Source organism: Pholis gunnellus (genome assembly GCF_910591455.1).
Source record: "Pholis gunnellus genome assembly, chromosome: 21".
Taxonomy (NCBI): domain Eukaryota; kingdom Metazoa; phylum Chordata; class Actinopteri; order Perciformes; family Pholidae; genus Pholis; species Pholis gunnellus.
In genome coordinates this window covers 12,792,637-12,808,087 of record NC_136548.1, presented here as the reverse complement: position 1 = coordinate 12,808,087, position 15,451 = coordinate 12,792,637, and the positions used below count along the sequence as shown (strand labels likewise).

The 15,451-nt window shown below is 43.2% G+C and overlaps 1 protein-coding gene across 1 annotated transcript in view; it reads left to right on the top strand.

Moving 5' to 3' along the window:
- Positions 1-15,451, top strand: part of LOC306713322 (zinc finger MIZ domain-containing protein 1-like) — a 105,193-nt gene that overhangs the window by 21,832 nt on the left and 67,910 nt on the right. The window contains exon 2 of the mRNA XM_079182976.1: positions 6,406-6,505. The gene's annotated coding sequence lies outside the window, so the exon portion shown is untranslated. The remainder of the gene's footprint in view (positions 1-6,405; positions 6,506-15,451) is intronic.

Sequence of the window (15,451 nt, the reverse complement as noted above, 5' to 3'; positions counted from 1 at the left end):
ATGTGCTTGTGCCGGCAAGGATCATGCTTGAATAACAGGGAGAGGCAGGTCTTTCTGCGATGCTTTGCTTATTGGCTCTGGCAATTCCTTCCTCTTTCTTCTGGAACCAGCGGATTGTGCTCATCTCAGCCATTTAATCATTTTTTTCCCTTCCGATAGTAATGTGATCTCTTTTCCCCTCCCTGGATTCCTCTGTGTATATGTCCGCTCTCCACCTTTCTTCCCTCTCATTGCTTTTCCTTTTTACCTTATTATGAGAAGGAGGAGGGGGAGATAAGGGAGGGAAATGAAGAAAGGGGCTGAAAATGCAAATACAGGGCCATGGCTCTTTCTTGTGACAGATCAGGCCTCATTACACCCACCTCCCTTTCGCAATTGGCTCAGGACGATCTCCCCTCTATTTCTCTTTCTTGCTTGTCTCCATTACATTAGGAAGTCTCTCACCTCTCGTAAACCCTGGGGGGGTGAGACACAGAGCCAGGTGACCAAAGAGGAATCTCTGGCTGCAGGGGCAGAATATTTGCTTTGCAGATGAAGCAGGACAAAGTAGGGGAGGTATGGGGGCATCATTTGTATGTCTGTGGTCAGACGGTGCAGCATTTCTTTGCTTTAGCGCTCTGCCAGCAGCCCACACCTCTATCTCTATCTCCCTCGTGGGAGTTGCTACCAACCTTCTTGCTCTGATAGGGAAAGACGGGAAACAAAGGAATAAAAACACAGGCTCATGGGCTGCTCTCGCTTTTGAAACAAGATATACTGAAGCGAGAGAGAGGGGGAGGAGGATAATAATATTGGAGCCATTAATTCATGTAAATCTCATAAGCGTCACTCCTTTGAAATAGAAAACATAGGTATTTAAAGACATTTTTGTTTCAGACAACTTGGGTCTTCTTTGGCCACCTTTTCTTTCAGTAATGATAACGAGTTAGCCAGCTGTCTCTTCAATAACTCTTGATTGAATATAATGGCGATCCTGTTTACACACTGACTTCCTGGTTCAGCTTTGATGCACCATACTGTCTGTAGTTGAGCGCTAGCAGCTTTCCTGTAGAAGGATTATTATTACCGCTCACTTTCAGTTTTAGTGGATACTCTGGTTAAACTATCTGATTGTCTGACTGTTCACTTCTTGTCCTGTGGGACTTTGTTGTAGCAAATCATTTCGGTGAGTGTTAGACGCGATGTCCAAAACTACTAAAAGAACACTGGGTAACTTACACTTTCTATGATAACCATGTCTATAATCTATTTTAAACATACTGTTTATAATCTGCTTATAGAAGTGTATCATAAAAGCATTCATAAATATTCATAATGCTTTATAACAATAATCATAACAAATTATGATGCATTTTACAATTTCTTAAAAGATCAAGTATCATAATACTAGCTAATAATAACAATGACCACTTTGAGTAATTAAGAGTTTTATTATAATGCATTATAATGAGATTATAATGTATCACAACTATAGCAACTATGATACACTATGATCCAATTTATAAAAAAAAAAAAAAATGATGATACTAGATGTTATAAGGCATTATGAAATGCTTAATCATATGTTATGAGCAGATTATAAGTATGTTTTAATGCGTTATAGACATGGGCTTCAAAGAAAGTGTTGCCGAAATCTCAAGTTGTAATTAACCTTTAAATTAACCTTTTTTTTAATTATTCACATTTGAAAGAGGAGCCTTTTTGGGATCAATTCATTCAATTGTTTCACTTGTTTCGGCGATCCACAATACAAACAACTGATGCTAGAGGGCAGACGCGTTGGGAAGTTGTGCACAGCAGGAAGTAAATTACCTGCATTTGCATGAATGAGACAAATAATTGGTAGTTGCTGCGATGCTGATTTGGTGGCACGCAACTTGTATACGCCGGCACTGTTTTGCACTGGCGTGTTTTTTTCCCTGTGTGTGTGTGTGTGTGTGCTGTATAGGTTATGTGCATGTATGTGTGTGTTTGCGAGGCTCCACATAATTACAGCAGCGGTGGTTAACAAGGCGCCGGCATTTGTGTTAATCAGTAGAAAGTGAAGACTGAAAGCTAACTGAGCTGGTGTCTCATGCCCTCTAAATGCATTACGCTAAAAACCATTATCTTTAAACCTGTAGTCATCACTTCAGCACTCACTGTGAACCTGATGCGTGTGGCTTTGCCTTATAACTACTTCTGTCCAATGTAATCCTTTCATACGGGTGTCCTAAGACACCAGCAGCATGCGTGTTGGGAAATGTTCAATCCCTCCTCTGCGAACCTGGATTTGGGTGTCAGTACTGTGGTGTGTACAGTATATGCAGGCATTATAACTTCACAAATCAAATCCTAGTGAACATCAGTTTGGTGATTCACAGGTCAAAACACATCTACGTTACAACCAGGTCAAAATGATGTTCAATAGTGAATGTTTTTAAAGGGCTAGGTTACATACGACTGCTATTTCGACAGTATTACAATGCTGATATGTTTTATGTTGAAATTAACTGTCAAATCAATTTATAGAGACAGTTATCAACACCTTTATGTCTGGTGAAATCAATATGTAGTCGCAGCCCTTATGCAAAACATGTAATTTGACAGATTGATAAATTATCGACCTTTAAACCTTAATTCCGGTAAAATTACCCAAATAATGTGTTGCATGACAGTTGCAATTGTCATGTTATAAGTGTATATGTAAACACACTGGCTGAGGAGGGATGATTACCATCGTGTCTCTACACAATCCCGTTTTTATCTTGAAAACCTGCTGCTCTGCAGAAAATCACTACAAACGACGAGCTTGTCATTCCTGCATTTGCTGTTCCAGCGTTCCTCCTTTGACTTCAAGTGTCTTTGTCGGGTGTCTTTTTGAAAAGCAGGGATGCGTATCTCGGTTGATCGTGCATGTCTTGAGCATACCAACAACAGGAAGAAGCCTCAAGGAGGCGTTGGGATTTCTGTGCCAATGTAACACCAAGTGGAAGTAGAGCACTGTTGAGGGAGTTGAACGGGAGGTCAAAAGTTTCAGAGATGGTATTTAAGTAGAACATATCGGTGTGATTAAAATTGTTCCTTTTCACACTTTATTTTTTTTTTTTAATGCTGATTATTTATACACAACCGTCAAAAGTTATGTGGTAAAAACTGTTACAGTTCTTGCAAATATTAGAGGTAATTAGAGGTTTTTGGGGAAGTATCACCCTATCATTATTAATTTTACTCAGCAAAAAGCATGTTCAACACCACTAATGCTGAGTAGCTCTGCATGTTTATGTGTCTAAACTAGTTTATCACCTTAGCTCATTGTTTCCCTTTTTTTTTCATTGACGCCGAAAAAAATCCTCTTTAATCCCTTTTCTGTTCTATTTGTTCGCATGAAGTTAAAATGCAAATGAGCTACATAATGGCTCCAAAGAAACTGGCTCGGTGGACAGACAGCCTGTGGCTCTCGAGAGCTTTTCCCACAGTGTTGAGAGCAGAGCCAGGTGAGAGTTACTCCCCAGGTGTCCCTCTGCTGCCAGTGTCCCTGCTTAGCGGGTGGCGTCCAGCTCCTCACCAAACCTCCTGACTCCCGGGTTCCGCGGGCACTTTGCACAGAATAACTGTTCTTCATGCGGCCGGTAAAAACCTGGTGCTGACTGGGAAGGAAGGAGTCTGTCCAGCTCCAGCGGCTGCAGCGGCAGCGGGGATTTTGACTCCATGAGGACCCAATTAAACCTGGGAGGGCCTCTCTGAAGGAATAATAACAATGATAAATGCACCTCTGTGGCCGGCTTAAGAGAGGCTGGGAGAAATGTATTATTGTGCTGGCCGGCCTTGACACAATTTACTCCCAGCTTCTGTTTTCTTTTTTTGCAGTATATCGGGAGGTTTAAAATCTCACCTTGTGGATGTTTCTTTTGTTTTTCTAGGTGAAGCCTGGTGTCATCTTTTAAACATTCTGATGACTTTGCTTTATGCAACATCAAACCCTCTCTGCATGTGCTTTGAATTGGCTTGGGGTACGTGACTCCCTGCCAAAAGCACAAATAATGTGTGTGTGTGTGTGTGTTTATCTGTGTGTGTTGGAGTTGCACGCATGATTAGAGCAGGTGTGTGTGTGTGTGTGTGTGTGAACATGATCTTTCAGTGTGTGTCAGTTTTGTTGGTTGGGACAAAACAAGCAACTTGAAGATGTTAATTTGAGATCTTGGAACTTGTAAGAGAAATTATTTTTGAAAATAAGGATTATGAAGCAATATTGAAAACAATCATCAATGCTATTAATCGGAATAAAGTTGTGTAAGAATATGTTTTTAAATCATCTAATGATAGCTACAATATTTGTTGATGGTTTTAAAACTCTTTATTTTGGGGTTTACTTTCATAGAGAAGATATGCAGTCACTTGAGACTGTGTTTTTCTCTGTCAGGTGGTAATTCAGAGAAAAACTCCTTTAATTAGATAACAGCCGTCTGTATTTTGGATTTGCACTTTGCCAGCAGTTTGTCAATTACTGCTTGTGGTTTCATACTGCCAGTCAGTCTTTGTCTGGGCTCGAGCCTCCTCCTCACTGCGCTGCAGAGCCGTGTTATTGTACTTAAACAAATCAATTCTGTTGCAGTTGAGCTTTTTTTCCTCCATCCCCCGTCATTATGAACTGTTTGCAGTGCAGAGCACATTGATTTTTCACAGCCCTGGAAAAGCTGTTGATGAATAGCACAGAGGTATCTGGGGAGAATCTGGCTTTAAAAAGGAGGCACCCAGCATTTCTCCTCCTCCTCCTCCTCCTCCCTCTCGAACCCATTGAGCCCCCAGCGCTCCTTCACTTTCTCTTTTCAGAGAACGGCACTTCCAACAGGGGAGAAATTCTGCTTGAAAAATCTTCCAATGATTAAAAAAAAAAAGAAAAAAAAAGAGGATTAAATAAAGGGTTTGCCCTTCTCCCGCTGAATGTGAAAATGCACCTTGTGGGTAGACAGTTTTTATATTTGGAGCATTAGCCTTGTCCTGTCAACCAAATCATGAGCTCAGGAGAAGCTCTGGTTGGGTATAGAAATGGCTAGCATGCTGTGTGTCACTAAGCAGACGCTTTGTGAAAACGATACACTAACAGGATACAGCTATAGACTTTAAGGAAGGGGGGATAAAGGAGGGTAGCTGGTTGCCCCATACTAACACACTCATATTCACAAAGCTAGAGCAAAAACACCCGTAAGATATTATTCTTTGTTTTCCTTCTACCATCCCAGTCAGCTCCTTGAAATGTCATAGTTCAACATTTGAGGAGTAAACTTTTTCTTTGACTTGAAAATGAGTGTTGTGCTCTTTGGACAAAGGAGCGACTTTAAGGAAAAATTGGGTGCAGGACATGGACAAAGAAAAGGGGCAATAGTGTGTTTCTACTTTTTCACCGGCTAAGAGCCCTCCTACCTTAAAAGTTGACTATCCTTAAGTACTACCTTAAACTAAAGCGGTAGTCGAGGACTGTCATTTAGCAGATATTGTACTCTCTCATTAGGACATCTACATTTGAATCCTTTATTTGCATTTAAGGTCTTGTGGAACTTCCCAAATACAGGTAAAACACTCAGATGGTCTTTCTACACAATGAGGTCGGCAACTCATTTGAGAATTGGAATTATTGCAAATGAAAAGATTCAAGGTGGTTTTTGTTGGCTTATTCTCTCTCAGATACCAGCAGAGGCACACGTGATTCATGGGAAGATAACACATGCAAGAATCCGGCATGTGCTTATTATGCTCATAATTACAACTACTCGCAATGATTAATTCACTTAGGAAAATAAGTCTGCACACTTACTTGCTTGGGTGAAAATAGATAAGACAATATTATAAACTGTGTGGCCCTTAAATAAAAAAAATGAATCTTTATTTTCTGGTTTATCAAATTAAGTCCTTAAGTGGCTTATATGTAATGGTTTCTCACACATTGGTTATCACCTTTTGAACATCACCAATAACTAATGTGGTCATTTTGAAGGCCCTGAATGTCACTGGGCATTCCCAGCTCAGGCTAAGTGCAAAGCTATAGTGAAGGTCTCTTTTAATAGGCTTATCTGTCAATCAGGAGTGAATTGTGAATGTGCCACGGCAATGAGCTTTCTCTGTGGTGGATGTTTATGATACCATACTGATCATTGGTTGCTCTTTTGATTCGTCCTTCATGGCCACGAGAGCGTGAAGGAGCTTATCCGTGCAGGGAAGAAGTGTATCGCGTTAAGCAAGGCGCAGATGGAAGCCACTCTGAGCCCAAAGGAATCTGTGAGGAGCAAAATCATCAAGTGTGCTTGATTTCAGGGGGGGGGGGGAATGCAAATGCAAATGTAATAATTCAGTGTTTGGAGATTGGTGGATAATGTAGCGTTGATTGATGCATTTTCTTTCCCCCCCCTCCTGTCTGATTTCTCTCAGGGGCAGAAGACGTGAGGCGCTGAAGTGTTTCTCCTCCTGGTGTGTGAATGGGTGGGGGGGGTCCTTCGTGGTGAAGAATCAAGGATTGAAGTCAACACAGGTGAGTCGTTTTTTTTTTGTTTTTCTTATGCGGTAGAATCTGCAGAGCCCAGCAGGTGTCGGGGATACGAATAAGAAATGTATGCTCTGAAATGAGTGTTGCTGTAGCAGTAGAACCTGAAGGTACAGGTTGTTAACGGCAGGCTGGCAGTTGTGTTTAGCTGATGAGGTGCTTGCAGGGAATGATATTATTTGGTAGTCTCATTCATTTAGTTTGTGCTCGACTCAGTTTTTTAGTAAAGTTGTGATGCTTGACCTGGCAGCTATCAGTTGTGTGCAAAATAGGCTACGCTGTTATGTTGCATTAGCATCTCAAAGTTGATTTGCTCCCAGGTTCAAATCTAGTGGACTTTTTTTGCCCTGTTGACCAACAGCAGCTTATGACAGTGCTGACTTTTTAAGGGCATGAAGCTGGAGAGTCCAAAAAGGACTATTTCAGGCCTAACCATGATGCTTTTCTTCAACCTAATGAAGTGGTTTTGTTTGAATCCACAACTTCAACCACATCATTGCGACCGCAGTGGAGTGTCGTAGTTTGACGCGCTGGACTTCCTAGTATGTTAGAAAAGTAACGCCAAGGGGTCCTGACCGAGGGCACAGTGTGTGACGAGTTGGGATGAGAACATGTTGGTTGCACCATCCACTTTCAATTAACCCTCCACTCTCGACGTGTACGATCCACTTCAAAAGAAGAATGGTTTGCAGACAACTATGAGACGAGCCTTAAAAAATGGCGTTTGTTCGCTCCCCAAAGCTAATGAGCTCGCTTACTGATTGTTAGCAAGCTAACTAGCTCAGAGAGCATCTGTAGCGCTTTATTTGATGTATTGTCCTGAGTACAAAATGCCCTGGGGAGTAAACTGCACAGTAGAGAGTAAATAAAAAGAAGCATGGAGAGCTGCTGCGGCTAACGTGTTAGCCAGAGCTGGCCAGGTACAGTATATTGTTTATCTTTAAGTTCTTTGAAATCAAGAATGGGAGTGACACATTTTTTTTGTGAAAGAATTCCTTATACTTGCCGGCTCTGTACGGACCTTCTTAATTACCTGAGAGCCGCTTTGCCTGGAATTAAACAAAGCTTGTTAGTGGAAGCTGATATCGGCCTCCCCTGTCACTACGGTTGATTTAAAGACTACAAGTTTGTTTGCTCGGACATGCTCTGTCGTGCGCTGTGCTTGAGTGTCTCTGGTAAACATCTGATGGCAGCAGTTTGTGTGTGGTCAGCGTCGGCTCACCTTGCACACCATGTTGATTTCATTAGGGAGCTCCTGGGGGGCTGTGAGCAACAAAGTGCTGAGATGTTGCGTGTGTTTATGTTCTTTGCCGACATCCGAGTCCATATGCAGTCTCACGAATGTGTACACGCACACAGGCACACACACAGAAGAAGGTCATGGCAATCCTCTTCACCAGCAAGCCACCAGTTCATCCTTACGCAATATGCGGCTCAGTGTACGTTCTACTAAAAGGGAGAATTATGTGGTGGAAAGGGAATGTAATTGGTTCATCCACTGTATTATAAAATACAGCTATGGCTTCATGGATTAGGAATTGGGACATCCAGCATACACACACACACACACACACACAGAGACACACACACAGTCACACACTGAATAGATAAGAGTGGTTAATCTTGATTAAAGCAGTGTGAATGCTGAGAAACATGGTGGCCTGACAAACATCTGCCCACCACACAGCTGAGTGGGATAAACCAAAGTGATTATTGTGGAAATGTCAGGCGAGGTAGACAGTGAGAGCAAGTGCAAAGAGGGTGGATACGACACGGACAGGGACACGACATGAGTGCTCAGTTCAGTCTCTCTCACTCTCAATGACTGATTTTCCCCTCTCACTGTCGCTGTGACGTCGCCTTCGCGGAGGGAAAATCTAGCTGGGTTTGATGGAGAGGCTGCAGTGAAAAGAAATAGCAGCGGTGTCAACTGGAGAAGTGAGACTGAGGTCGATAGCCAAATATGATCTATAGAAATGAAGCGTGTGTAGGGCTGTAACTGAGTATCATTCTTTATTGATTCTTTTTAGATTCTTTTTTACTATTTGTAGCTAGTGGGGAAAAAAGTACAGTATGACGTCTTCAAATTGCTGGTTTTGTCTGCCCGACAAGATATTCACTTTACGACGATATAAATCGAAAAAGAAACACCAAATGTTCACATTTGAGAAGCTGGAACCAAAACCTGGTCTTTTTCGCTTGATAAATGGCGATTAAGGTTTATGGAAACTGTTGACGAGGTATTTTCTGTCGATCGACTATAATCGATTTATCGACTAGCTCTCTCAGCACTAACCAGTTTTGGAACCCAGTTTTATTTCAGTTGGTTGACGTCTCAAGGTTGCCAGGTTTGTCTTTGTCTCCCTTCTGCGCCAGCGTAAGCCCTAATGAATAATTGCTTTCCGCTGTGAAATGTGAGGGGTGCAGACATTCTGTTAACCTCGCTAAAGGGGAGGAAAAAAAATGTGGAGGAAGAAAAGAAAAAAAAAAATCCCCTTCCTGTCAGTGGTCTTTCTTTCTCTCTGTTCTGCGAGATCTGGAACTGATAAGTGTGAGGCCTCTGGTAACTGAACAGGAAGGATAGAGGGCCTGGCCTCAGAGCACACATGTCCACGTCCCCTGCCCGGGCAAACAAAGAGAGCAGAGCCTGCCCCTTAACTTCAAGTTTCGAAACAGTCAAGCCTATTAGAAGGATTATTATCACTTGTTGGAGTGAACTCTTGTTCTGAAGAGATTTCTGTTAAATTTAATAACAGAGAAGCCGGCATTTTGACAAAATAGGCCTCGGCTAAATGAATGCTTCGCAGCGGCTTCACAGCCCGGCGCAATCACAACTCCCTTGTTCCACTGACCAGTGTTGAGTCAAGTGGAAGTACTTTATTAAACAAGCACATGGCAGAGCAGTGAGAGTTTAGCATTCAACCCGAGCACCCAGAGGTCTGAATGACAAGCTGTTATGCTGATAAACGGGATGCGGCCGTGTTGTAGTGCAGTCTATGCTGGATGTCTCGTGAAGCAGGTGCTTCAAGTTTCACACTCAACATGTGACATTTTTCAGGATAAGTTGTTGAAAAGAGGTTGAAAGATCAGTTTTGTAGGAACTATTTTGAGCTTGTCATGCAGACATAACAGACAGGACATTTGTCAAAATGTACTGTAAGAAAACAGAAATAACTATCTGTAACTTCAAGGTCATAAACAACAGATAGTGGAAGATCAAAGTGGCTGGAAAGGACAAAGATCTGAAATCTTTGTAATGATAATCTTCTAGGGCGCGGCTACCATGGTTTTTAAAGTCACCAAAGTACTATGCAAACCATCTATCTATGTATATTTTGCTATTACAATCACAGAAGCCAGAGATTATATGTAAACTAGGCTCTTTTGTTAAGAATGTCTAACTTATGCTTCATTCTTGCCAAGTGCCATTCTTTTGGCATTCTTTTGTCATATTGTGAACATGGTGTCGGTTACCGTACATTTCTGGTGCATTCTCTTCCTGTAGATATTCTGTGAGTGTCCTAAATCATTCTGGGAAATGCAGGAACTCATTTAACTGGATAGTAATCTCACAGCTTGTGTAAAAGTGGCCACAAAGAAAATACAAAGCACTTTACCCCGGTAAATACCCCGTAGAATGAATTGAACAACTCATAATGATGGTGTCTGAACAGTGAACAACTATCCATGGATGGTGCAGACTATAAACCCAAAGGTTCATCATTGACGTGTAGCAGATGAATGGAGGAATGATTTTCCTGTGCACGACTTGCTGAGTAACAGGGCGTGACAAGATAGCACTCGAGCCACGATGCCTTCTTGCAACCTCTTTGAGATCCATCTATTATCTTATCTGTCTGGGTTTTCCTCAGTGCTTCCAGCTCATGTGGGATCCCCCACTGATACCACCTCTTCACAATACCTTTAGCTGGAAAGCAACTTCGGGAATCTAAGGCATATCTTTTTCAGAGCTGAGACTGTGGCGTAGATGTTCCGCACCGGTATTCTTCCCACGAGAGACTGCGAGATAACATGCCAGGGTGACAGCTGAATTATTAGCCCATTAGTCACACAAGAGAGAAAGAGGTGGATGAACATGGCATCCGTCAAGAAAGCGCCTCTTTTTATTTTGGGAGATAGCCTCTCCTAACAGCCGCACAGGAATCTTGTAAGTCTCTCCCACGGATGTAGGAGCTGGAAGGGCCGGGGTCATGGAGCAGAGCTGGAGCTATCCCGGTGCTCTGCTGCTGCTGCTGATGACCCGGGCCGCCTGCCCTAGGAACAGAGCAGCATAACACAGAGGCAGAACTTAGTGTACTGGACTAAAAATAGACACGGCGTCAACCTCTCTTTCCCGCTCATTCTTATATGTGCGCACCAAACCGGCGTGGGCGCATGGTCTTCTGAGGCGATCGCAACCGCTGGTGATAGCCGGTGACATGCCAGGACATGTTTGATTGACAGGGTGACCGCGGCGGTGTGTGCTCAGGACAGATGTTCTCCGCAGCACGCTCTGATGGTCTGAGTCGACGTACAGCAGGAGGAAGCCATTAAGCAACACTTGGCTCCGAGATGAACCTCCCCGCTGCTTTGCGACCCTGTTGAATCTCGTCGCCTCGTTTACATGTCATGCATCTTCGTATCAGATAGAGGTGCAACGGATCATAGGACTCAGGGTTTCTACCAACACTGCATTTTACGAGATTACATATGAACACATAATGATACGTTACAATTGACCGTATATATATACAAATTTTCACTTTGATCGTTAGCCGTTAGCAATGCTGCCCCACGTCCTGTCAATTTCAACCTTCTTATATAGTCTATGATTTAAACATGGATTGGTTGTTCACAATGTAACAATATCAGAGATCGGCGACTAAAAAAGCATAAATGCCGATTTCCTGATCGCCTATTTGACTGAATATTGGCGGATAACGATTGTCCGTAAAACTTTACTTGGTTAACGTTAAACTGTGTAATTAATCCACTGTTCAAATGCACGCCGAACCGTTAGGGGGGATCCGTACAGATCACGGATCGACAGTGGTCCGTTAGTATCAGCTATCTGTCTGGCTCCACTCAAACAAAGACACTGCAAATAGAAAGTAGTATTGAACAAATTGTGTGGCGCTTGCTTCCTCTGATACCAAATTAAAGCCGATATCCCTTTGACATGCCTTCCACGGATAACTTGTCGTGTTTTTCCTGCTCATGATGAATAGCCTGAATACGCCACGCTTCATGAGCCAACATATTAATTAATGGCATGGTGTAAATTGCTTTGAAAAAAAACTTGGCATTGAGAAGCTGCTTGTGAATGGTCTACCTCAATGCCACTTCTTGAATACGACCACATTAACAGGCTTTTCTTCCTGCCTGATGCCAGTCCATATTATTGCGTTTCTCTCTCTGTCACTGAAAGCTGTTAGTGTGGTCTCATTAGGCCGGGTGCATTCTTGTTGTAGAATAAAACCAAGACCCAACAAGCTTGACTTGACTCCACACATCTTCTGCTAAATGTTCTATTTGTAATTTGTCTGCGTAGAGCTAGTACAGTGATGATAGTGGCAGCGCTGCAGGACCTGGAATTAGCCCATCAGCTGGTCTGAGTTTGACCATTTATTTACAGCAAGAGGACAAATGAAGGTCCAGATCCTAGTATTTGCTTTATTTTAAGTTCAAGTTTTTGATTATTTTATGTTACTTTTATTTTACTATTCAACTTTATATATAGTAGCTAAAGCACCTATAATCGATATTTGTATAAATAACAATGTATCAAATGACAATGTGACAATATATTGATATGAGATTGGTATTGATCTTTTCATCTAACTCTTGGGAGGAAATCGTATAAGTGACATGTCCCTTTAAAGCTCCAACTCGACCAGCTCCAAATACTTCCGAACTCAATCATTTACTTGTAATTGACGTAATTACATTTACCTCATCAAAAGGATCTGAAACCACGGTTTAAGAAAAACAGATGCTTTAGTGTTTACAGATATGGTATGCAACAAATTGTGACCTTAAAAACTGTGAAATTCATTTTGAAGGCTTTGATAAGAAACATGCTAGATATTCCCAATTTATCTCTTCAAGCTCTGAAGCATGACTGAACATCCTACGAGGAAGGCGGATCTTTTTGAAAGCTCAGGAATTCGCGGCAGACAGGCTGATAGTCATCAATTTGTGACTTGTTTGGTAATTTTTGGGATCAAAGGCGATGATGAGGATGATGATACTGATGCTAATCCCACTGAAGGGGATGATTAAGTCATCAAGGCAAAAACAGCTGTTTTATGTGCCCCCCCCCCCCCCCCCCCCTACACACACACACACACTAATGGCTGATGATGACGGTAGCAGAGTGTAAGTGAGTGCAATTGACAGCGGAGTTGGAGCTTCCTCTGGGAGGAGGGAGAATGTGAATCTGAGCGGAGGGAAGCAGGCAGCAGGGTGGCCATGAAACATTCATGCACCTGGGGACTCTTTGCGTAAGAAGAGCAAGCTGAGCCAATAATGAAGTAAAGAGCAGAGGACTTTTAATGGCTCTGTTTGTCCTTTTTATGAGATTAGCCTTGGTCTGGCTTCTTATTGCATTAAAAGCATAATTGCATAAAGTGAGTTATTGATGACTTGATGCACTCCTGCAGTGCCTTGTAGAAAATATTATGTACATTTGGAATAATCTAATTGCGGTTAGCTACAAGATAATTGGTACCACAGGTGTGCGGCCGGTTATAGCTCAGAGCTGGTCGGCAGAAGGTGAGTTATTCCCGGCCCCTCTGGCCCAGACTGATGACATGACAACGGCGCACCAAATGTGGACATCCCCAGTTGTGGCGGTGGAACAGTTGTCTCTCCTAAACTCATCCCGCTCAGCGGCTGTGCAGCCCGCGTAGGGACAGAAAAGGCGAGAGAGGAGCGGAGGAATGGCGAGATGAAGAGCAGAAGAAGGGAGAAGCAATATTTAGACAGCTGCACGTGTATCGCTGTCAGAGGAAGGGGAGGTGTGTGGGGGGGGGGGGGGGGGGAAACTAATTTCGGTGTCCTCAGCTAGGCCTCAGACAAACTCCCGCTGCAGTATTGATGTCACTGCACCCTCCTGCCAGCAGACTGTAAATCACAAGTCGCCGTCATCTATAGATTTACAAACACCTGCTACCTCTGTTCCTATATCACGGCAGTATATTATCTGAACTGGGCAAAACGTGTTCCAACGTGTTTTACGGTTGAACCAGTGGAGAATCGCATCTGAGAGCCCACTGTCTGTGTGGCCCTGTTTGCCGGTACAGTAACGGCGGTTGTGCGAGACCGCCGGTCACATGTCTGTGGTCCTGTGCTAGACTGGCCCTGGGCCTCGAGGTGGTAGATGGCAGCTGACTGCTCCGATTCACTGGGGAGTCGACTCGTGCGCTGTGCACCTCACAATGGACCGACTCATACGGAGCTTGTTCAGTGTCCATCTCTCAGACGTTTTACTGGAACTTTCTGTTTGACTCCTTTGTTCCCTCCGGGTTTTTGATGGAGACAGTGGGCCTTTCTCATGACTCTGTAGTTTTCTGCATTGTTTGGTCGTTCCAACGCAAACGGTCAGTTTTCGCTCCCCTCCTCCTAACACCGTTTTCCTGGGGAGGATGCGGCCTTCCAGTCGTTCGCTAGCGGCTTCTTTCGCCCCGGACATGCCCCCCCCCCCCCCCCCCCCTTCAACATGTGGGATTCACTAATGATCCTTCACTGGCTTCCCAGCAAACACAGCCTGCAAGGGGGCAATGAAATTCAAACCAGTCCAGTATCCACATATTTGAAAGCTTATAAGGTGCCAAAACGGTGGACAGTACTGTTTAGCTATGGTTCCCAAAGTGGGTGCAGTGGCACCCTGGGTCCCTCAAGGATCGGCCACATTTGCATAAAGCACATGAAATGTCACGTTATTAATGTGCCAGTGCATTGGTCTTATTGAAATGAAACGAGGAGGCTTTGGTTTGAAATTTCAGTGTTTGTAAGGAATAATGATAGTGATAGAACTGTATGCTCTTTCAGTGCGTTATCTTTTATGCTTCCTTTTGAAAACTGCTTTCTGTTCGGCCACATGTTCTCCGCTGAGTAACCAGTTGTCTTTGTGCTTTTCAATAAGCCCTTTTTGCTTAGCGACAGCATTCAGAGACACAACATTAAATATCCACCTGCGGTCACTCTCGCTCCCCTATCACATAATAACATGTGCAACATCCGCACAGCAGCCACTAATTGCTGCTGGATATTAGAGCGAGGTCTCCTAAGATACTGACCTTGCTTTAGCCAATCACAACAGAGCGTGTTACCGGGGTTGAGCTGTGATCAGAAGAGTCCCCCGCAGCACGAACAGGAGGAATTAATTATTCAGACTGGCTGCTCACACGTTTTGCTGGACACCACATTTAATGACATCTATAATGGCGTCTTTGTGGGAGATTAATAGCGATGTGAGACTATCAAAGCAGAAAATGCACAAAAGTCCAGCCAGACAGCTCTCTGCGTGCCAGGTACGAGCACAAAGGGAACGATGGGTGCAAGCATTTTATGGCAGCATCCAGATATAATTTGTTTCTGTTCTCAAATTCATCACCTAGGATCTTACACGTGTTTTACCGTGTCTCTCATTCTGTGCAATCTGGAACATTTTGTTTTCAAACTGACATGCTTGAACCTATGGTAATGAGATAGGCTTAAATATTTATTGTACGAGGAAATGAAGAGGTAAAAGATTAGAGCCTTTCCTCACAATATTTACATCTCTGCCACCACTGTTTAGCTTTTACAGCTCTGGGGGAAAGGCTGAGTTTTATAATGATCAGTAATAGTGTGTGTCCACTGACCTTCTACGAGACAGGAGAGCACTTTGATGGATTGAAAATGTTTTCGTGTTGGTAAAGAGATGGAAGA